The sequence below is a fragment of the Hemiscyllium ocellatum genome, chromosome 42, assembly GCF_020745735.1.
Source record: "Hemiscyllium ocellatum isolate sHemOce1 chromosome 42, sHemOce1.pat.X.cur, whole genome shotgun sequence".
NCBI lineage: Eukaryota > Metazoa > Chordata > Chondrichthyes > Orectolobiformes > Hemiscylliidae > Hemiscyllium > Hemiscyllium ocellatum.
Window position 1 is genome coordinate 26,729,665 of NC_083442.1, and position 23,857 is coordinate 26,753,521.

A 23,857-nucleotide genomic window follows, 5' to 3' on the forward strand; every position below is an offset into this window, starting at 1 on the left:
GCGTGGGTTTCTTCCGGGTGCTCTGGTTTCCTCCCACAATCCAAATTGCCTCTAGTGTTAAATGTATGGGTGGGTTGTGCTTCGGCGGGTCGCTGTGGACTTGTTGGGCCGAAGAGCCTGTTTCCACACTGTAAGTAATCTAATCACTAGCTTTCGGAGTGCTGATTGTTTAAAAAGCAAGTAAATCTGGGGCAAGATAGTGTTCGAACGTCACTGGACAAGCAGTCTTGAGGCTGAATCAAGAATAGTGCTGGAATCCCGACAACGGCAGCTAGTGGAATTCAGATTCAATTAATAAATTCTAGAATTAAAATTCCATCTCAGTGATGGCAACTGTGAAACTATCATCAATTGTCATTGAAAACCCTAAAACAAAACAAAGAATTGCAGATGCTGGAAATCTAAAACAAAAACAGTAATTGCTGTAGAAACTCAGCAGATCTGGGAGCATTCGTGGAGAGAGTAAAACACAGTTAACGTTTTGGAGTCTGGTGATCCAGCAGAGCTTAATTTGAATAAATGCAAGATATTGCATTTTGGTAAAACAAACAAGATCAGGACTTATACAATTAAAAGTAGGGCCCTGGGTAATGTTGTAAGAAGGCATTTCGCATGCTTGCTTTCATTCTTCAGACTTCTGAGTATAAGGAGTTATGCGGAGGTTGTCCATTGGTGAGGCCTCTCTTGGAGTACTGTGTCCAGCTCTGGTCTCCCTGTTATAGGAAGGATATTATTAGAGTCAATAAAGTCTGCCACTGGAAAATCACGGCAGACCAGGCAACATCCAAGGAACAGGAGATTCAACATTTCGAGCAGAACCTTGCATCACTATCTCCTGGAAGGATATTATTAACCTAGAAAGGGTTCAGAAGGGGTTTACCAGGATTTGCTGGAAATAGAGTGTTTGAGTTCTAAGGAGAGGCTTGATAGGCTGGGACGTTTTACACTGGAGGGTAGGAGGTTGAGGGGTGGCCTTATAGAAGTTTACAAAATCACAAGGGGTACAGATAAGGTGAACGGCAGGTGTCCTTTCCCTAGGGTGGGGGATTTCAAGACTAGGGGGCATATTTTTAAGGTGAGAGGAAAAAGATTTATAAAAGACACGAGAGAATTTTGTTACACAGAGAGTGGTTCATGTGCAGGAATAGATTAGGATAGAATAGGCGGGTACAGTTACAAGATGTAAAAGATATTTATAAATGTATGTGAATAAGAAATGTTTGGATGGATATGGACCAGTGCAGATAATTTACTTTGGGATTACAGTCGGCATGGACTGGTTGGGCCAAAGGGTCCGTTTCTGTGCTGTGTGTCTCTATGACCCTTCTTCAGACTACTGAAACCAAAAGTTTAACCCAGCTTTCTCTCCATAGATATTGCCAGAGGTGCTGAATTTCTCCAGCAATTTCTGTTTTGTGTTGGTGGAAACCCACCTGATTCAAAGAACAAAAAGAACAATACAGCATGGGAACAGGCCCTTCGGCCTGTCAAGCCTGCACTGCCACATTTTGCTCTTCCATATCATCCACATCTTTTAGGGAGGGAGACTGCCATCCTTACCTGATCTGGTCTACATGTGACTCACAGCAGTGTGGTTGACTCTCGACTTTGAAATGCCCCACCAAGTTCAGGGGCAATTAGGGATAGGCAGCGAGCTAGCATGATGAGCACAGCCCATGAAAACAAATTAAACATTTTAAATAAAACATAACATCAAGGTTTGCTCAGATGGTTGTAGAGAGAAGACATTTCTTTGCAAAATGCATCAGTGTGTTACAAAAGTGTTAAGGTTACCTCATAGTGTGTACTCGCCAGAGGATAAATTTGTATGTGACATATTATCAAATCTTCCGTGGTGGTGCTGGTAATGAGTCTGAGGAGAAGTCAAAGTGTGACAAAATAATTGTGATACCAGGAATTTTCTGTTATCTGTTACTGCTAGTGGGATTTCTCCACCTGGAAAGGAGCTGTTAAAGGGAAAACCGGGGAAAAATGTCTCTCTTGCCTGTAGTGGGTCCTGAGATCAAAATAAACCAAATAGTTTAGAACATAGAACTCAGAGAAGTACAGCAGAGTACAGGCCCTCGATGTTGTGGCAATCTTTTATCCTTCTCTAAAATCAGACTAACCTACATACCCTTAATTGTAATATCTGCCATGTGCCTATCCAAGAGTTGCTTAAATGTCCCTAATGACTCTACTACCATTGCTGGCAGTGCATTCCACACACCCACCACTCTCTGTGTAAAGAACCTACCTCTGACATCTCCCCTAAACCTTCCTCCAATCACCTTAAAATTATGCCCCCTCACGATAGCCACTACTGCTCTGGAAAAAAAGTCTCTGTCTATCCACTCTATCAATGCGTCTCATCACCTTGTACACCTCTATCGAGTCACGTCTCATCCTTCTTTGCTCTAATGAGAAAAGCCTTAGCTCCCTCAACTTTTCATCATAAGGCATGCCCTCCAACCCAGGCAGCATCCTGGTAAATATCCTCTGCTCCTCTCCAAAGCTTCCACATCCTTCCTATAATGAGGCGACCAGAACTGAACACAATATTCCAAGTCTGGTCTAACCAAGGCTCTATAGTGCTGCAGCATAACCCCTTGCTGACAGAATTCAGTCTTCAGGCAGGAGAGGGTGTGGCATTGTGATAATATTAGTGAGTGTTGAGAAGATTTGTAGCTCAGGTTGAGGCTATGGATGTAGGTTTGCTCGCTGAGCTGGAAGGTTCATTGTCAGACGTTTCGTCACCCTCCTAGGTAACATCTTCAGTGAGCTTCCGGACAAAGCTTGGTCAAGAGATGTAGATACAGACAGGGGCACGTCCTCAACTCCACTTCCTGAAGGTGATGACAGTTCCATCATTTTGCTGTTATTGAGGGAGAAATTGTTGCCTTTCAACCATGCCATTAGGGTCTTTATCTTTTTCCTGTACTCTGTCTTGTTATTGTTTGAGGTCCAACTCACTATAGTGATGTCATCAGCAAATTTGTAAATGGAGTGAGAGCTGAATTTGGCCATACACTTGTGAGTCTATAGTGAGTATAGTAAGGAGCTGAGTACACAGCCCTGTGGGGCACTGGTATTGAGGATTATTGTAGAGGAGGTGATGATGCCTATCCTTACTCAATGCGGTCTGCAGTTCAGGAAGTCAAGGGTCCAGTTACAGAGAGGGGAGTAGGGTCTTCGGTCTTGGATTTTGGCGATGAGTTTGGAAGTTAGATCTGAAGCATGGAGTAGATATTCTAAAGAATTGTAAATACAGCAGTGATCACAAAAAGCTGCACTTGAGACTTACATAATCTAGAATAAATTTCATAGCAGTACTGAGGGACAGTTACACTATCAGAGGTACCATTCCTCAGATGAAACATTAAACGAGGTCCCATCTATTCTCTCAGGCATAAAAGGTCCCAAAGGCACAATTTTAACAATAATGGTGGAACTTTCCTGGAGTCCTGGTCAATATTTTTCTGGCACCCAACACTTAAAACAGATGACCAAATACAGAAATTGCTAGAGAAACTCAGCAGGTCTGATAGCACCTGTCGAGAGAGAAACAGAGGTAATGTTTTGAATGGAGAAGAGTTCATGTTAGATTCAAAACATTAACTCTGTTTCTCTTTCAAGAATAATCATACCAGACTGAAAATGTTAACTCTGTTTCTGTCTGCAGATGTTGCCAGACCCCTATGTGTAAAAAGTGAGGTCTGCAGATGCTGGAGATCAGAGCTGAAAATATGTTGCTGGTTAAAGCGCAGCAGGTCAGGCAGCATCCAAGGAACAGGAAATTCGACATTTCGGGCACAAGCCCTGATGAAGGGCTTGTGCCCGAAACGTCGAATTTCCTGTTCCTTGGATGCTGCCTGACATGCTGCGCCCAGACCTCTATGACCTCTCCAGCATTCTCTATGTCTGCTTCAGATTTCCAGTACTCACAATGTTTTGCTGTTACTTACAATAGATGATCTGGTCATGATCAAACTGTTGTTTATGGGAGCTTGCTGTGCATGAATTGGCTGCCACAGTTTCCCCACTACAACAGCGACCGCCCTTTAGAAGTACCATACTGACTCTAAAATGATCTAGGATATCATGAGGTTGTGAATCTTATTCTACAATTGCAAGTTTTTCTTTTGTTTTTCCATTTTCCATTTTTTTACATTTGAAAAGCTGCTGACTACTCAGTTTGAGTTTTGTGTTGTACCTAGTTTTGACTTATTACTGCTATAGAATGTGTGAGCACATTTTGAACTGGTTATTCCCAACAGAAGAGTTGCCGTAACAGATCAGCTTTCAATAACTGTATGGTACAATAGGGCCACTTTAATGTAAAAAAACTACACACATGATCGAACTGAGTAGCATTTCTTGGATTAAAAATCTGCATATGTTGTCAATTCAAATGCACGACATAACATGCTGGAAATAAAATTATCTTAATGTAAGTCTTCACCCATCCTGACATCTTTCAGATGAGATGTTAAAACAAGATCATATCTGTCTATTCATGTGAGGGGTAACTTTTTTTCCACAGACAGTGTTCCGTATGTGGAATGAACGGCTAGAAGTGGTGGATGAAGGTACAGTTAACAAGATTTAAAAGACATTTAGATAAGTGCATGAATAGGAAAGGTTTTAAAGGAACATGGTTAATGTGGAGTAGTTGGACCGAAGGGTCTGTTTCCATGTTGCATGATTCTAAGTGACTGCAATCAATCTCACATGAAATCATTGAATCGCACAACACAGAATGAGATTATTCAGCCCATCTTGCCTCTGCCATCCCTTTGAAAATTCTCTCTGGTTAATCCTTTGCCATTGCTCCTTGCCCACAGTACTTACTACTTTGTTCTCCTCAAGTATTTCTCTAGCTCTTTTAAAAGTTTCTATTGAATCCATTTCCATTGACCCATTAGTCAGCATGTTCAAGATCAAAGCTCCCAACATAAAGCTAATCTCTTTATCTTCCTTTAGGATCCTTTATCAATGATCCAAAGTCTGTGGGTGTTGGTTAACAAAGCTACTAGCTTCTCCTTGTTGATTCTGTGAAAAGCCTTAATCGTTTTAAACAAAAACATTATTAAATCTCTCTTCAATCCTCATTGCTTCGAGGAAGAAAGTCCTAGCTTTCTTGAATCTGTTGCAAAGTCACACAAGTCTATTTTTTTTAGAAATAGTGTGACTTACTTTTCAATCGTCAGGAAGGCACAAATAACTGTTCGTTTTCTCAATGTCACTTTGTGCAAACTTATCACATTCTGAATGCCTACCACGTTTTCTTACTCAACAGTGATTATCTAAAAACAACATTGGTATATTCTGAGGATGTGGAGAAAGGTATATCTAGGAAGGTTATTTCTTTACTTTCGTTCTCCTCACTTTCTTTCTCTCTGTTTCTGTAATCCTAAATTGGATGATTTCATAATCTCCGCCCCATCAACGAGGAATGCTTTTGGGAGCTTAGCAACTAATTCTATCGCCAATTCTTATGTCCAACCTCTGTGAATTGTGGCTGCTTCAGATGTACTTTGTTTACCCCATCCAAGCACCATTATGACACACAAGTTCCAGGCAATGACCATCTCAGATAAGGGAGAATCCAACCATCGCCCCTTTATTACCATCGCTACACCTTCCACCAGTGATACCTTGAAGGAGCTTACCATTCTTTACAAACTGAACTGGATTAGCCGTATAAATACAGTGGCTACATGGATAGATCAGAGCCTCGGGATTTTGCAATGAGTAACTCACTTCTCGGCTCCTCAAAGCCCATCCACCATATACAAGGCACAAGTCAGGAGTGTGACAGAATCATTCCACTTGCCCAGATGAGCAAGGCTCGAACAACACTCTTAGAAGCTTGAGACCAGCCAGTGGAAAACATTCCTTTAGAATGATACCTATCAGCAACCTTCACATTCATTTGAAGAATTTTTTCCTGAAGAAGAATTTTGCAAGACTCTTCAATTTGAAGGATAGCTCCACCAACATAATTATTCGCCCAAGTTTCTTTTATGTAGAAAGGTTGTGAAAATTGGCGATTTTCACACAGAGATCTGAAGCATTTGATAATGGATCCTTGTGCTCTGTTAACTGCTTTTCTCTCTCTCCACAGAGGCTGCCAGACTTGCTGAGCTTCTCCATCACTCTCTGAGTATGTTTCAGTTTCCCAGCATCATGGTATTTTGCTTTTACATCTTTGACCAACCTGTTCAGAGATTAGATTAGATTAGACTTACAGTGTGGAAACAGGCCCTTCGGCCCAACAAGTCCACACCGACCCACCGAAGCGCAACCCACCCATACCCCTACATTTACCCCTTACCTAACACTACGGGCAATTTAGCTTGGCCAATTCACCTGGCCCGCACATCTTTGGACTGTGGGAGGAAACCGGAGCACCCGGAGGAAACCCACGCAGACACAGGGAGAACGTGCAAACTCCACACAGTCAGTCGCCTGAGTCGGGAATTGAACCCGGGTCTACAGGCGCTGTGAGGCAGCAGTGCTAACCACTGTGCCACCGTGCCGCCGTGCCGCCTAATGTTATGCAACACCTCTGCAGCAGATGGCACCTGAACCTGGAGCTCCTAGCTTCAAGGCACGGATGCAACCACAATCCCACAAGACCCTAGAAAGTAGAAAGTAAGTTGTGGAAAATAGGGCTGATCTTCCTTTTCATCCCTCTGAAGACAGGTGCATATGGTATATTAAGGAAAGATAAAATCTCATTCCACTGATTTTGAGGGATAGGGTTGGGTCTTGCTACAGAATACCAACGAACAGGTTTGGTCTCTCAAGGTGTGGGAATGAAGGATATCCTGCATTGTACTTTAATCCCTTTGAGGGAGGCAGTGTATTTGGAACTTTTCCTCAGGAAGTGAAATACTTTGAGAGGAGCCCTCAACAAAATAGCTCCCACCTATGGTATGTAGCAACTGTGAGTTTAAAACAACTCATAGCATTCTCTTACTTTGCTTTTTAATAATCCTACAAAAAGAGGAAATGTTAGAAACAGCTAGCCCAGGATATTGTACCGTACTTGTGAAAAACATCACAACTTGAGGGAACAAACATTTAAAGTCTTACATTTGTGTAGTGCCTCTCACCAGTTTAGGATGCCCCAGAGTGCTTTGCAAACATTGACAATACTTCCAATCCTCCAAAGAAAGTTCCAGAACCAAATTCTGAAGCAAGAATCTAGGTCAGGCCACAAAGGAGCTGTTGTCAGACGTTTTGGCTCTCTGTGTGAAAATTGCCAACATTCACAACACCGCTACATGCAAGAAAATTGGGCGCATAATTATTTTGATGGAACTGTCCTTCAAATTGAAGGATAGTGATGCTGTTTATGCCATGCATTAATGTAATCAAATGCAGTAGGAATACTCTGAGGAAGGTCTTCAAATAAAATGTCTATTTTATTCCTTCTTAAAGAACTGTATTGGTAGGAGCTTGTCAGCAATCCCCCCAAGGCAATTAGTGATCATTCTTTGCAGCAGGAAGCTCAGTAGAAATAGCGATGTAAACAGTATAAATTAACGCACAATGTTCTGTACAATTCTAACTCGAGGCCTTAATTCCTCTCTCCTCTTCCTCCATGCCAATTGATGTTCCAGTAGCTGCTACCACCCAGAGTAATTGAGGCAAGTAGCTTGGATGAAGCTCAGAGCAGGCATGAAGGAGAAAGGAATAAAAATATATGTTAGTAGAGTCAGTGTTGAGGGATTAATATCCTGAAGACCTGGACCGATGATCCGGAAACAGCTGGGTTCAAATCCCATCATCGCAGTTGCAAAATATAAATTAATTAGCTAATCAAATTCAGAGAATGTGAAAAGTATTAGTATAAATAATGGCAGAATCTTATTGGACTAACGAGGATCTCAGCTATGAGTTGGAGAGCCAGCAAGGCACCTATGCTGTTAATTTTCAAGGGGTCCCACCAAACCACAAGACAATCAGGCAATGACAAGGCCACTGGCTGGTCTTTCTTTGGAATCCAGGTCCCAGAGGCAGAGGCTTCACCATCACAGAAGATCATAAGTTCAAGTCCCACTGAAAACCAAGCCGACACTCCAGTTTATACCGTTCACATCAGTAGTGACCAGGTTGTTGGATTTCCAAGGGTAAAACCTAATTAAAGGACTGCGACTGTGCTGTCACTTTCAGAGGTTATTTTTGTCCTGGATTTTTTTGAAGACAGGTTGTTGAGGCAGAGGTGTCAAGCTGTCTCTAAGAAAGTAAACCATTTTGGAGGCCTTTTTTAAAAGTTGCAACAATAAAAGCAGGCTGGGTGTGGCCAGCTCTCACCAACCAGGCTTTCTAGTTTTTTTTTAGTTTTTATGTTTAGTTTTGAGCAAAAGCCTTTGGGATCTAGAAAGAATTGGAAGCTTCAGTGAATGTTTCCATGCTACTATAAGCGCTGAATTTTCTCTTGATATTTCTTCCCTCCTGGATGGGAGAACTGCATGTGAGAATCCGTGTCTGAATTTGCCTTTTTACCAAGGGGTGTGTTTATGGGATGTGACTGTATTTACAACAGTTAATTAGTAATAGGTACTGTATTCATTATTCATTTATGTCTTCCAATAAAGTTAAATCATTCTAGGCACCTCTTTCTTTTGTTTGTCTTTTAACACCAGTGGCTAAATAAATTGTGATTTGCTTAATGTTGAGTAGTTTGACTAGTCATATCATATCTGGAACACAGCATTTCCCTTTAAAATAAGAAAATACTAGGGTCTACCCTACCTTCTTAAAATATTCTGAGGGTTGTGGTCTGGTTCATAACAAGATGAATTTGAAGTGTTCAGTGCCCACCACGATAAGCACACCATTTTCAAGGCAAGTGGATGTGAGGAACAAACTGCCAACCAGTGGTGGTAACTTTTAAAGGTTTTGCAGAATGAGGAATGCTGTCCTGACAGAAGCACTATCTTTCAAATGCAGCTTTAAACATTTAACACCCTCTCAGGTGGCAAGTCAGCAATTGTTGTACTATTTAAGATTCTTCAAGACGCCATTTTGAGACTCTGAGACAACACCAGAGAGTTATCAAGCAATGACAGCACAGTGTAAAGGACTTTCAGAAATCAACAACAGTTCTATTGAAAGAGCTGAGGAAATCTGCAAGTTGTGCAACCACAGAGCGTGTAAGGAAATAGGATTAATTTTTCTCTATTTCACTCTTCCAAATCCTGCAGTACCATTGAGTCTACCTGTACAAGCAACCCCCTACTATTCAATTATAGAAGCCATTCATGAATTCTGACTTCAGGTTTTCAACACCTTCACTTCAGAAAGAGAAGCATTCAAAGCAAGTAACAAGCCTACAACAATAACAGACTGATCATCTATGCATCTTTGTAAGTAGCTTTCAAGATTAGATTAGATTCCCTTCAGCATGGAAATAGGCCCTTCGGCCCAACCAGTCCACACCAACCCTCTGAAGAGTAACCCACCCAGACCCATTTCCCTCTGACTAATGCACCTAACACTCTGGGCAATTTAGCATGGCCAATTCACCTGACCTGCACATATTTGGACTGTGGGTGTAAACCCACGCAGATACAGGGAGAATGTGCAAACTCCACACAGACAGTCATCCGACGCTGGAATCGAACCTGGGACCTGTGAGCAGCAGTGCTAACCACTGAGCCACCTTAATGTTGGTGTATTCTTAACTTAATAACTGTTTGCAATAATTATGTGATAATCTAACCTTTGATATGTTCTAAAACTAATGCTTATTATTTTTAAAGTGGAACGTTAAAAAATTGAAGAGGAGTCGCAATGAGTTGTTTACATTTGCCTTCCATGGACCACTCTGCAGACAGGGCTAATGCAACTGTGAACACACCAACTTAAAATATTAATTATTCTTGTCACTCTGCAAAGGCTGCTTGATTTGGCCACCGTTTCCAATGTTTTCTGTCTGACGTCCTTCCGAACTACTTATTGATCCCACATTACAAATAGGTCCCCTATCTCTTTTGAAAGTAATCAGTCATGTACTCTGGTTTCTCTTCAGATTGTTTAAATCTTTTACATTTTCCTAAAGATTTCCATGGAGAGCATGAATTGGAGTTTTAAAGAATGTTTCTTTTCTGTTCCTACTCCCAATACTTTCAAAAGCTACCCCAGACCCTTAATTGATTGTATTGTCTGTTCTGCAGATCCACTGTCCCATTAGCCTTGTAAATGGTGTGCTTATGTCCATGGTCATGCAGTCAATAATCTTGGCTGTTCTGAATCCCTCCAATTCATCCTTTAACTAGATTTTACTCGCCAGAAATCCCAACAACCTGGTTAATATTGATCTCCACAAACTAAATTAGATTAACAGCATGGCACCAAATGTTCAATCAACATAAAGCATTTGTTCGAAAAAAATTTTAATGAGAGGGAGTATCTCATTAGAATTACTGTGCTTTGTATCTGATGGGCTAATCCCCTATCATGTGGTGAGAATATATTTCTAATGGGCCTATTTCTATACATAGATCTTCCCCGGTTTTGTGATATGAATGAGTGCATAGCTTTTCATGACATCTGTAAAGGCACAGCACGTTTGCACTGTTTCATTGCATTGTTAACAATCATTAAAGTTGTTCATGCCACTTTCCAGACCACAGCCAAGAACCTTACTTCTAGCGTCTGAGTCATAAATATGTGGTTTTGGACAGAAATACTCTTGCCAAAAGAATTCAGAAAACTTTTACACAATCCAGTTCAGAGGAGCAAGTATTTTCTTCACATGGTTGGCTCTTTGTGCAAACCTGGTGTTGACAGAGAATCACACAGTGAAGAAAGAGATTAATCTGCTTTGACCATTAATCCCAATCCTCTGCTCCTTTACAAATCCTGCTTTGTTTTATTTTCTGCCTTGACAAGAGTCTGTTTAATACAAACTTGAAAATTCTGATTGAATCTGTTTTCCGGCATTACATTTCTGATTGTAACATTGTGCCATGTTTATAAGCAGATATTCCCTATACCTTCCCTCCTGACTCTGTGGTTACTGACTGCCCACGAAAACAGGTTTTTTTTTCCCTATCCATTCTATCAAAACTGCTCATAACTTTGAGTACCACATCAAGCTAGTTATGCCCCTTTGGTGAAAATGATGTTGGCATCATCGCGTTGACTTCAGACCTCCAAAGCAACAATTGCCAGCAAAAGAATGCAGATCGAAAGTTATCTATCTCAGGTTATAGCCCAGTAGTATTGTTTGTCTGAGGCAGTCGAAGCATCTGTTGCATTTGCAGCAGCCTCCAGGCATCTATCCCTTGGCCCTGTGGTCCGCATTTGCAATTCTTGAAACATTCATTTTTCAAGGCTGAACCAACAGCTGCCAGTGAAACTTACTATGCCTGAGCGTGGTCCCTGGTGCTGCCGTTCTACTTGGCTGTGGGTCAAGCTTTGAGTGTCTAACATCTGCCCAAGAAGCCTGAAGCATTGGCCAGGAGTCAAGCTTGAAGCAATCATCCTGCTATTCTTTGCACGCCCCATCCCTCGTCTCTGAACGCTTGCAAACATTAATATCAGCCTTGGGTCGGTGGGAGAGCAGGGAGGCATGTGGTGTTACAAAGGGTGAACCCATAATTTGGGAAGTTGGGCAAAACTTTAGAAATCCACTTAATTTGTCCTGTGTTAATTGGAGAGGCAGAGTTTAGTAAGGGACCGTATTGTAGATTAGAGGCTTCATCACATCCTGCAAGGATAAATACACCTCCTGCTGCCTTCATTTGCTGAGCAATTGATTAGAGCTCTGGCTAGCACTAGCCTATTGACTTCCAATATCAATGCAGTACATTCTATCACAAGAGTTTTACTTCTTTTCAATGCGGCGCGTGTTTTTCTGAAATATTTTCTCAAAAACATTTCGCCCTCCCAGTCCTCTCTTTCTGAGATTGTGCCTCTTCAACAGCAGCACTGAGCTGTGTTGTCAAGTTTCAAGTGGCAGGCTTTTCGGCTGTCACTCTGTAACGCGATTGTTAGAAGATTACAGGCGATGATACTCGGCCAAATGCTCGCATGTGCTTTTATCCCTGCAGAAATCATAGGATTTGATTCCAAGGGGAGGCACTGATGTAGAGCTCATGGCATTGGACTCATAACCCAGCAACCACAGTCTGATGTTCTCAGGATAAAGATTCAAATCCCCATACCATGGTGAAATTTGATTTCAATACAATCTGGAACACAGAAACATAGACAATAGAAGCAGGAGTAGGCCAGTCGGCCCTTCGAGCCTGCACTGCATTCAATGTGATCATGGCTGATCATGCAATTGCATCCCACTCCTGTTTTCTCCCCATACCCTTTGATCCCTTTAGCCATCTCCAGCTCCCTTTTGAACCGACCCCAACAGCTTTCCTGTGGAAAAGAAATCCACAGATTCTCAACTGTGTGAGCGAATAAATTCTTCCTCATCTCAGTCCTGCATGGCCTACCCCTTATTCTTCGACTGCAACTCCTAATTCTGGACTTCCCCAATATCGGGAACATTCTTCCCAAGTTTCTATGAGATCCCCTCTCATTCTTCTGGAATAATGGTGACCATGTCCATTGTTATAAAAAATACCCAGCTGGTTCACAAATGTCCTTCAGCGAAGGAAATCAGCCTCCCTTACCAGATCCTATGTGTGACTCCTAAACCCATAGCAATGCTGTTGACTCTGAACTGCCCTTTGGGAAATAAAGGATGGGTAATAAATGCTGGCCATGCCCACAGTGAACAACTTTTTTTAACAATCAAGGACAGGAATCCTGATTGTTCCTCTCCTCCATTCAAACTGTAATGATTTAACTGAGTTCCAGGCTGATATCAGGTGGTGAGGCCTCTTCTGGAAGACTGTGTGCAGTTCTGGTCGCCCCGTTTCGGGAAGGATATTATTAAGTTGGAGAAGGTTCAGAAGGGATTTACCCGGGTGTTGCAGGTATGGAAGGTTTGCGCCATAAAGGAAAGCTGGATAGGCTAGGACTTCTTTCACTGGAGCGTAGGAGGTTGAGAAGTGGCTTTACAGAGGTTTATAAAATCATGATAGGTATAGATAGGGTTAATGGTAGCTAGCATGGGGCATTTCAAGATTAGGGTGCAAATTTTTATGGTGAGAGGAGAAAAATTTTAAAAAGACCATGTGGCAATTTTTTTTGCAGAGGGTGGAATGAACTTCCTGAGGATGTGATGGATGTGGGTACAGTTACAATGTTTAAAAGACAATTAGATAAGTATATGCATCAGAAAGGAGGGACAGAGACCAGGAGCTGGTGGCTAGGACTAGTTTCGTTTGGGATTATGGAATGGTTGGGCCGAAGGGCCTGTTTCTGTGCTGTTTGACTCTAAGTCTCATCTGCAACCTTCTTGTCAGTAATACATGACATAGGTATGACACTCTGCTACACAATATGTTCACCCACTGAGACCCAGGAACTAATAACAATAGATATCAAACCTAGTTCCATTTTCTCATGACAATTAAAAATCAAAAGTCCTGGCAAGAGTAATAAATGAATTGCTCTTTTGGAGAGCCAGTGCAAACACAATGGGCCCAATGGCCTCCTTCTGCACTGTAATAGTTCTGTGAACATGCTCACTAATCTCCACTGCATCCTGTCCAGTCAATATGACAAGGTCTCAAGAATGAAGTCAAAACGCAAGGGTGGGTTGCGGCTGATGTAAATTTTCTGATTGCATTCAAATGTGTCACTAATCACAACTGCAGTCAACTCAATCCTGAGGCTTTAGCAAATGAACAGAAGATCACAACGAGAATCTTGTGTGTGTCTGTGCGCTTGTCTGTCGTGGAAGAAGCTGAGTCCTGAAAGTATTCCTGCTTGATCTGTATCCTGCAACTGTGGTGGCTTAAATACTGACGAAACACAGGATCAGTGATAAGAGAAACACATTAGCTGCAGGGATATCGGGTGGGCGAGACTTAGCACTCTCTTATCCAATTCTGGCTTAGGGTTCAATGCATTTGCAATGTTTTAGATTGGGATAAGCCAGGCATCTAAATCCTTGCTGGTCTGCTCAACCTCAGAGCTGTGTGATGTGTTTTGTCACTTGTCGGCCAAACTGCTCGAGGGGACGACTCATGGAAGTGAAGCATAGACCTACAGAGGATTGTAACATCAGGAACAAACAGTTAGTGCCAAGAACATTAGATTCTTGCATCTTTTATGTGTAAAGAGTTCCTCCTTTGCTCGTCCATGCTTGAGGATTGTTTCCGAACGTCTATTTTGTCTGAATTCAGTAATGTTGTGGCTTGTGAGAGACTAAACATAGAGAAGGGGAGACAAAAAGTTAACTCCTTTAATCGCATAAGTCTACCAATTTCCTTCAATGGTGGAACAGAACAGTTCTGGATGCAATCCCCTATTCTTTGAAAGGAAGAATAAGAAAGAGAATAGGTTTCAAGTCAGGTGTATTATTTGCAAACTCAGAGCACATTGTAGCCAATGGAGTTCTGTCGCTGTGATAATGTTACAGTGGCCAATATTTGCACAGGAAGATCCCACAACACTACTAATCATTATTGTGCTAGGTCTCCGAGTTAGTATGCACGATATCTTTCAGAGGCATGGTGGTGATATCATCACTGTATGTGACTGGAGAGTTTCACACTGCATTCTAACTGGGACCACTTGAAGCATGACATGCTGCTGGAATCTTGCCAGTCTTTGGAACTGAATAGCCTAATGTTTGGTGACATTAACTGAAACTGATTGGCATATTTGTAAATGGTATTGGGATACATCAGAAGCTGTAATCAACATCTGTTGAATCTTTCCAAACCACTTTACTCCCATCTAGTTCTTACATTGCAGGAACTAACCAGTTAGATCAGGCACAAACACCCTGCTTGAGCAATGGTGGCAGGTCAATTATCCATTTGAGTGCTTGAAGAATTAGTACTGGCCGATTTCCCTGGAGCATCCAAAAGTGAGGGTGAACTTATGGAAATTTATCAAATTATGAGGGGCATGGATAGAGTGACTAGTCAAAGTCTTTTTCCCAGGGTAGGAGAGTTTAAGGTGAGAGGGAAAAAGATATAAAAGAGACCTAAGGGGCAACCTTTTCATTCAGAGGGTTGTGTGTGTAGAGTTGCCAGAGGAAGTGGTGGAGGCTGGTACAATTACAACAATTAAAAGGCATGTGGATAAGAATGTCGATAGGAAGGGTTTAGAGGAATATGGGTCAGGTGCTTTCAAATGGGACTAGATTAAGTTTGGATATCTAGTCAGCTTGGATGAGTTGGACCGAAGGGTCTGTTTCTGTCCTGTATAACTCTATGAATCTATGACTCTATATTCTGACTGTAGCTCTTTGTCAGGGCTTGAAAGCTGTTGTGACCCCTTAGTCAGAACAATGCAAGTTGAGCAGGCAAGTGTGAGAATTGGGAGTGGATAGGGGCAGTACGTGACTGGTATAACTCAGTCAGAACTCCCCAGAAAATAAGCTGCCTCAAAACTCCAATCTCGATCCCCACTTTTTGGGAAGTCCTGTGTTAATATAGACTCCAATAGCGGACTGTTACCATTCAATTTTGTGTTACTACCTTGAAGCATGGATCTACTGTTGCAGACATCGTCAATGTGGAGTTAGGTACATCCAACAGGTGAAGCAGTGCAATAAGCCTGCATTGGAATTCAGATTGGAAGGGACTTGAACCAAACTGGGAGAGACTGAGGTTTTAGAGCACTGTGCACTGATATTCGATCTGCTGCGTCATGTGTTTAGATGCCACAAGAACAGGATTGCAATCTGCTCTGAATGTTTCATCTGGACTGCAATCTGCTCCAGGGACTGGTTTGTCTGACAGGGCTTGCTTGCAGTTTCTCATGTGTTTTCTTTTTATTCTTCACAAAGTCTCAAGTGTTTATCTTGCTGAGTAGATTGCCACCCTGAGGTTTTTCAAAGCTGCAGGACAATTGGATTTGGAACTATCTCAGGCAGCACAGGCCCTCCGTATTCAAGCAGTTTACCTGCAGGGCTGTGCTAATTCAAACAAACATGCCATTTACAACAGAGGTTATTCTGTCCTCCAGCAAGACAGCAGAAGGCCACTGTGTTTCCATCATTCAATTGTGGCCATCAATTGGATCTGTTCTCCAACGCTCAGTACAGATTAGTTTCCCTGGCCAGGAGGCAATGATGAAACAAAATTTGCCCCTTGCAAATTGTGAAGCTGTTCAAGGATTTTATAACTTGGGAGTCCCAAATTAAGAGAATAAATAAGGTATTGACTAGAGAGTATACCATAATATTCAAATACTTAATTTTCAAATGCCACATTACAGCCAGGCCTCAGTTCAGTAAGTCACCTCATGCTTCACATTGCATTTCACGATGTTGTCTGCAGTCATTACTCTTTCCTGGCTCCAGGAGGTAAAATTAGACAAGGGCAACAGATATAGGCACCAGAAATAAAGCTTCTGATCATAGGCCTCAAACCCTTATAGAAGATGTTGACAGATAACACATCACAATGCATGATGATGTTCTGTTGTTGAACGTCATACCTTAATAAGTATGAAACTCAATTTTCCAGAGATTTGATATCAGAGACTTGAGCAGAAAATCCAGGTTGGGACTCCATTGCAGAACCGAGGGAAGTGCTGCATTGTTGAAGATGCCAGTATTGGGATAAGCTGTTCATCTCAGTTTCCACCAAACCCCTCAGTTAGATTTAAAAGATCGCACTATTTTGGAAAAGAGCAGGAGGTTAATTTCTGATGTCCTGGCCAATATTTATTGATCAACTAACACTACTAAATCTGGTCTGGTCATTCATCATTGTAAAACTCATCACTCACACCCCCCAGCTACACCTCTCATAGTCCATTCACCCAAGGGAGTCAAGTCAAGTGGCCATTGCCTTACCAGATCATAGCGCTGCTCTCTCATTGGAGAGAGATGACTGGTGGAGATTTAACCTGAGGGCCACCATTCCTCAGTCGAAAGGAGAAAGGTTGAAAAGGAGAGTCCTTCATAGTAGCCTCTGTCAGTGATGGGAATTGAACCTACACTGTTGGCATCATGCTGCTTAGCAAACCAAGTGTCAGGGCCTGCTGGAACACTAGGGCTAGTTATGTCGGAGGTGTTCTAGGAATTAGCCAATTATCAAGGCAAAGGATCGGTGTCCAGATTCATGCTTTAACTTCTGGCTTGGAACTATTTAACAAAACCACAGCTGGTCTTGGTGACTAAGGACTGAGAAAGATGGAGAAAACATAGAAAAGGGAAAGGAGGATATGAGTGCTGGGGGTAAGGTGGATAGACAGTGAAACTGCAAAACGATTGAATAAGAATCCATAACAAATTGCAAAATGTATTGGATTTGTGTGCTTCTAAGTCCGCAGGTAAAGAATATAAACACTCAACCATGACATATGTTCTCTCTTGTAAGTGCTTTGGTAGAGCTTACTAGAGTCTAATTCTTTTGGCAATGGTGTCTGATAAGATTAGATTTTAATAACATTTTGTTATCGTGCTATTACTTTGCATCCATTTAAGTGGCATATTCAATTTGCCATGCAAAAATTACACAATGACCCTGTTAATATATATTTAACATTGATACATAAACTGAGATATAATCTTAATTGGAAATTCAGACTGCACAGTAAATGTATTAAAAGATGATGTCCTGATTGTGTTATTTTACAGTGTAATGCTCGATTATATGAATTTACACTTGCATTTGGACAGAAATCTCATAGAATTGCTTCAAAGATTGTTTTGTGGCTTATTAATTTAATCCCTGCTCTTTTTTTTCAGATGCACATGGAGTGAGATGCTTTCTTTTCAAGAAAACACAAATGTCAGATAACTCTTAGCTTGAAGCAGAATAGAACCGGTCTTGTCTCTAAGACAGAGTATTCTGCTTTCATGTCCCTCACCACTGTGGGCTGACTCCCCAGCATGGATCGCCAAAATTATTGGAGGGACGAGATGTGACCTCAATCAGAATAACATGTCTGTTCAGGTAAGCACCAAATATTCTTAATTGTATTATGCAACCTACTCTCAATAGATGGAGCATATACATTGATCAACTATCTTGAGCACATATGAAAAGAAACTGCTGGCATTTGGGGGGTCTTGGGACATGTTTGAGATTAATTATTCTGAATTCTGCAAATAAACCTCCGATCAAGAAAAGAATCACTGACTAGTCTCATATTTCACCAACTTCCTTTTACCTGACTAACAGATATCCCACATCACCATTTCAACCGAACCATCCACCCACCCTCAACCAAGGCACACATCAGGAGTGCAATGGAATACTCCTCACTTGCCTATTTCCAACAGCCCTCAAGGAGCTCAATATCATTGCGGTCGCCACATTACAACAAGGATGTGGAAGAGGTTTTGCAGAAGAGGTTTACCAGGATACTGTCTGGATTAGAGTGAACAAACTACAAGGAGAATCTGGACAAACTAGGGTTGATTTCTCTGGAGCAGCAGAGACTGAGGGGAGACCTGATAGAAGTTTATAAATTATGAGAGGCATAGATAGGGTTGATGGCCAGAATCTTTTCTCCCAGAATTGAAAAGTCTAATTCTAGAGGGCAAGCATTTAAGGTAAGAAGGGGAAAGTTCACAGGAGAGGTGGGGGGCAAGTTTTATGACAGAGGTGGCTGGAATGCACTGCCAGGCCAGGTGGTGGAGGCAGATACAATAGGCGTTTTTAGGTAAGCAGATGATTATGCAAGAAATGGAGAGATGTGGGCCATTGGCAGTCAGAAGGGTTAGTTTAATTTAGTATCAGGTTTAGTACAAGACTGTGGGCCAAAGGGCCCATTCTTGTGCTGTACCGTTGTATATTCTATGTTCTATTCCTAGATTTTAAAAATTCTCCCTTAGCTTCCACTTTTCCTGTCACCTCGCTTCCTTAGCTGGTTACTTGCTCTTTGATTCTTCAGTGTGTTTCTGTTTGTTATAAGAGGCAGTGAGGACCTGAAAGGGTTAACTGTTATCAATGAGTTCCACCCATCAGGAGATAAAGTACTATTTCCAGGAGCAGATGAGAGTTTTTCTCTGTATGTTCTCCTACCAGTGCTTCAGTAATTACTCTTCGTCATAATCACACGCAACAAGATAGCATTGTGAGCTCACTCTTGGGTTGAGCCTGATGTGTCTCAAGAGAGTGTCATCTATCTCAGATGTAATGTTAATTACCTCTTAATTAATAAGTAATAAGCCTACTTAATGTTCAACAAGATTGAGCCTGTCTTCTGCTGATTATTTTGAATGTGCATCTTTCCCCAAATAGAGTCATCGAGTCATTCAGTATGGAAACAGAGCCTTCGGTCCAAATCACCCACACTGATCATGTTTCCAAATTAAACTAGTCCCACCTGCCTGCATTTGGCCCATATCCCTCCAAACGTTTCCTATTCATGTATTTATCCAAAATAGCTACGCAGAGACCAATAACCCATCACTAAGTCACCCTTTATTTACACAAGCCCAGTGCACTGGCTGTGGCCAGCCAGCTCAGAGTTAGTCCCTGAAGTGAGAAGGTTCTGAATCCCCTGTTTACGTTAGTCAGCCAGGGCTCCTTCAATTGGTCCAGGTTAACCAGGATTCATAATCAATGAGATCCACACAGCTCCAATCCAAATGTCTTTTAAATTTTGTAACTGCACCTGCATCATTTCACAAATGAACTGAGTAAAAAAGAAATTGCCCCTCATGTCCTTTTTAAAACTTCCCCCTCTCACCTTAAAAATATACCCCCTGTTGAGGTAATATCATGTTAGTAACTTAGATTAACAGTAATAAGAAGAACTGGTGGTGATGAATTTACCTGAGACAATCCAAATGATCTCCATATGTCCATAAGATGGTGGTAGTGATGAGATTCATGGTTCTTTCTAAAACTGCTCAGTGTTTGACTCAGTTGTTCTAACTAACAAAGGGAGTGGTGAAGGGAGAATTAATTCCCAGCTATAGAAGGGTTAGGAACAAGAGAAGATGGGTTTGAGGTCGTGGACAAAAAGCTAAAAAGGCTTGTGAAGGAAGATTCAGTCAGAAGGAATTGGTTCAACTTTTGATCATTATAAAGGAAATTTTTGTAGGGCTGTGGGGGATGCACATCTCTTTCAAAGCCTGCTGATAACATTACTGTGGGGGCATTGTTCCATACAAAGGGTAGTTTCTGTGGTTAAGTTATTGTTGGCACGAGCACATTGTGTTGAATGGCCTCCTTCTACACTATATAATTCCCCATTTCCAGTCATGTTTCCTGTCTGTGTTTGTCTGTTTTTCCCTTTCTCTCACCCTGAATGTATTACTGCTCTCATACACTTCTAATTCTCCACCGGCCTGCTGCAAATTAGGCTGAATTAATGTGTTTTCGCCAGAATTTTCTGTTTTTTTTTAACCTTCAATGTTTGGAGCCTTTCTCATTGCTTGTGTACACATGCTAATACACACAACTGTCCTGAACTGGGACACAAGAAGGATAGTTGTTAATTGGCCTCCTGTTAATCACCTGCTGATTTCCCTTGCAGTGGTGGAAAGGGCATTTGACCAGGAGCAGGCAAAATTTTGAGTCTGAAGAACTGTCTTTCATTCTGCATCCTTTCAGAATTGAATTTGCCTCCCAAGTTTTGCTCAGATTGACAGCTCAAACTGAACATTGGCTAAGCAATAAAAGCCAACCTCCTCTCTACTCCCATCAATCCATCACAGGAGGTAGGGCATGCTGTTATAAGTGGCCACTTTTAAAACTGGCAAGACATGGTAATAGAAAGTACCTTAGTATCATTTGGTCTAATCTTAGTTTGGAACTTTTTCCAATCCTATGTGATGCTAATTTGGAGATGAGGTCTGGTCAAAGCTGTGAGCTTGGATTGTATAAGGCAATGGGCCTTTTATTTATTCATTCATTCACGGGATGTTGGTGTCACTGGCTAGACCAGCATTTCTTGCCCATCCCTAATTGCCCAGAGGGTATTTAGGAGTCAGCCACATTGCTGTAAGTTTGGAGCCATATGTAAGCCAGACCAGGTAAAGATGGCAGTTTCCTTCCCTATAGGATATTAGTGAACAAGATGAGCTTTTCTATCAAAATAAAAATCGAACAAACTGCGGACGAAGGATGCCATGAACAAAAATTGCTGAAAAGCTCAGCAGGTCTGGCAGCATCTGTGCAGAGAAATCAGAGTTAATATTTTGGGTTGAGTGACTTCTTCAGAAGAAACATTTTTCTGACAATTGATAGTGTTTGTGGTCTTTGTTCGGTACGTAATTCCAGATTTTTATTAATTTCAAATTCCACTATCTACCGTGATAAGATTCTAATTCAAGTCCCTGGATCGTTACCTGGCTCTCTAGATTAACAGTCCCATGATAAAATCACTAGGCTGTCACCTCCCTTTTATAGATGCATGCAGGAGCACAAAGTATGTTAGGGTTAACATTGGCAAGGAAGACCTGGGTCACGTTTTGTTCACAAGTGAACTTACAAATATTTTCTGATCAATCTGTTCAGCAATATTAGAACACGCAACTTTACAGCTGGTGGGACATGAACACAGGCCCCTTGGCTCAGAGGTAGGGACACTACCACTGCATCATAGACACACTCGCAGAAATCTTTCTATGTCAACATGTTCAGTGATGTTATTGCAAACCTCTGGAGCTGGGGGTCTTGGTCCATGCCTCCTGTGCCCTGTCTGTAGCTTCTCAGCAAGCAGGAAAATTCGGGGTGGGGGGACGGTGGAGTTGGAGGCGAGGTGTCAAGAGGTATCTGAGGTGATACAGTTTCTGTTATCCATGCAGGTAAGCCATTATCACCAGGTGAAATGCATGGACACCCTGCCACACCTTCATCACATGGACTAGAGTAGTTGTAGAAAAAGGAGCACTGTAATGTCCACGTTCATTTGTTAATGGATGATGGACTAAAAATGGGAAGAGATACTGCTTTAAACCAAGGAGGTTTAAAGAGGTATTTGCAGTTTTAAAATCCAGTTCACTGGACCATTGAGAGTTGTATATAAAATGTTACTGTTCCCTGGAGCAGCAAAGGAGAAGGCTGACAGAATATTACTGGTTGGTTACCAAGAGAAGGGACAACTGCCTGACAACAACAGTTTAATTGGTTCTTGATTTGATTTCATTTGATTATTGTCATATGTAATGTGACACATAGAAAGTATTGTTTTGCATGCTACTCAGGCAAATCATACCATGTGCAGAGGAACCTCGATTATCTGAATGAGGTAGGCAAGTGCTATTTTGTTCAGATGATTGATTATTCGTATTTTAGCTGAAACAGGGGAAGCCATACTGATCTAACGCTGTGCTCTACTGGAGCATAATTCTAATGAATCTTCCATTTAATCTTTGCAGAAAAGATTTACAGGGATGTTCCTGGGGTTGGAGGGTTTAAGTTACAGAAGGAGGCTGAATAAGCTGGGAGCATTTTCTCTGCAGTATCAGAGTCAGAGGTATGACCTTATAGAAGTTTATGAAATTGTGAGGGGCATGGATAGGGTGAATAGTCAAGATTTTTTTGCCCAAGATAGGGGAGTCAAAAACTAAAGGGGTGGAGGTTTAAGGTGAGAGGGGGAGGAAAAAAAGGGACCTAAGGGGCAACTTTTTTCACACAGACGGTGGTGAGAATCTAGAACTGCCTGTAAGAGTGGTTGAGGCAGGAATTCTCGTAACATTGAAGTAGTATTTGCTAAGGAACACGAGTGGCTAAGTGCTAAAAAGTGGGATGAGAATAGGAAGGTGCTTGTATTTAACCAACCCAGAGTTGATGGGCCTTTCTCTGTGCTGTAAACTGGTAGGTAAAGGTCCCAAAGTACTTCTGGACCATAGTGCCACTTTCTCATTAGACAGAAACAGCTGGTGGTGATTTAACCTAAGGGTCACCATGCCTCAGGTGAGGGGAGAGGCTAAGGAGGAGAGTCCTTCATGGTAACACTAGCCAGTGCGGGGATTGAACTCATGCTCTTGGTGCTACCCTGCATTACAAAGCAGTTATGCAGCTAACTGATCGAATCAACCCATCCCGTAGATTGCTATGTCTCCATGAAGAAACTGTCCATGGCTTTAGTTAACCCATAACTCAAGTACAGTGTGCAGTTTGGCAAGCCATGCTATAGAAAGGATGTGATTGCATTGGCAAGGGTGAAGATCAGATTCACCAGGATATTGCCTGGGATGGATCATTTTGTCCATGAAGAGAGATTGATAGGCTGCAATTGTTCTCCTTTGAGCAGAGAAGGCTGAGAGAGGAACTCTTTGAGATCTACAAGGTTCTGCGGGACATAGACAGACAGGACAAATGGGGAGAAACTTTTCCCATTAGTAGAGGAGTCGATAAAGGGGGGAAATGGATTTAAGATAAGGATCAGGAGGTTTAGAGGGGATTTATTGGAGTCTGAACTGAAGTGCCTGAGAGGATGGTTATCACAGAAGTGGAAAAGTACTTAGCTGAACACTAACAAGATCAGATCAGATTCCCTACAGGGTGAAAACAGGCCCTTCAGCCCAACAAATCCACACCAACCCTCAGAAGAGTAACCCACCCAGACCCATTACCCTCTGACAAATGCACCTAACACTGTGGACAATTCAGCATGGGCCAATTCACCTAACCTGCACATCTTTGGAGTGTGGGAGGAAACTGGAGCACCCGGAGGAAACCCATGCAGACACGGGGAGAATGTGCAAACTTCACACAGACAGTTGTCCAAGGTTAGAATCAAACCCAGGTCCCAGGTGCTGTGAGGCAGCAGTGCTAATTACTGAGTCATCGCGCCACCCTTGGTGCCACTTGAGAGAAAAAAAGTACACAAGGCGAGAGTT

At 42.0% G+C, this 23,857-nt stretch overlaps 1 non-coding gene across 1 annotated transcript; it reads left to right on the plus strand.

The window, feature by feature from the left end:
- Window positions 1–10,025: 10,025 nt before the first annotated feature.
- Window positions 10,026–10,139, plus strand: LOC132834869 (U5 spliceosomal RNA). Its single transcript, XR_009647258.1, has one exon. It is a non-coding gene; the product is annotated as a U5 spliceosomal RNA (small nuclear RNA).
- The last annotated feature ends 13,718 nt before the right edge of the window (window positions 10,140–23,857 follow it).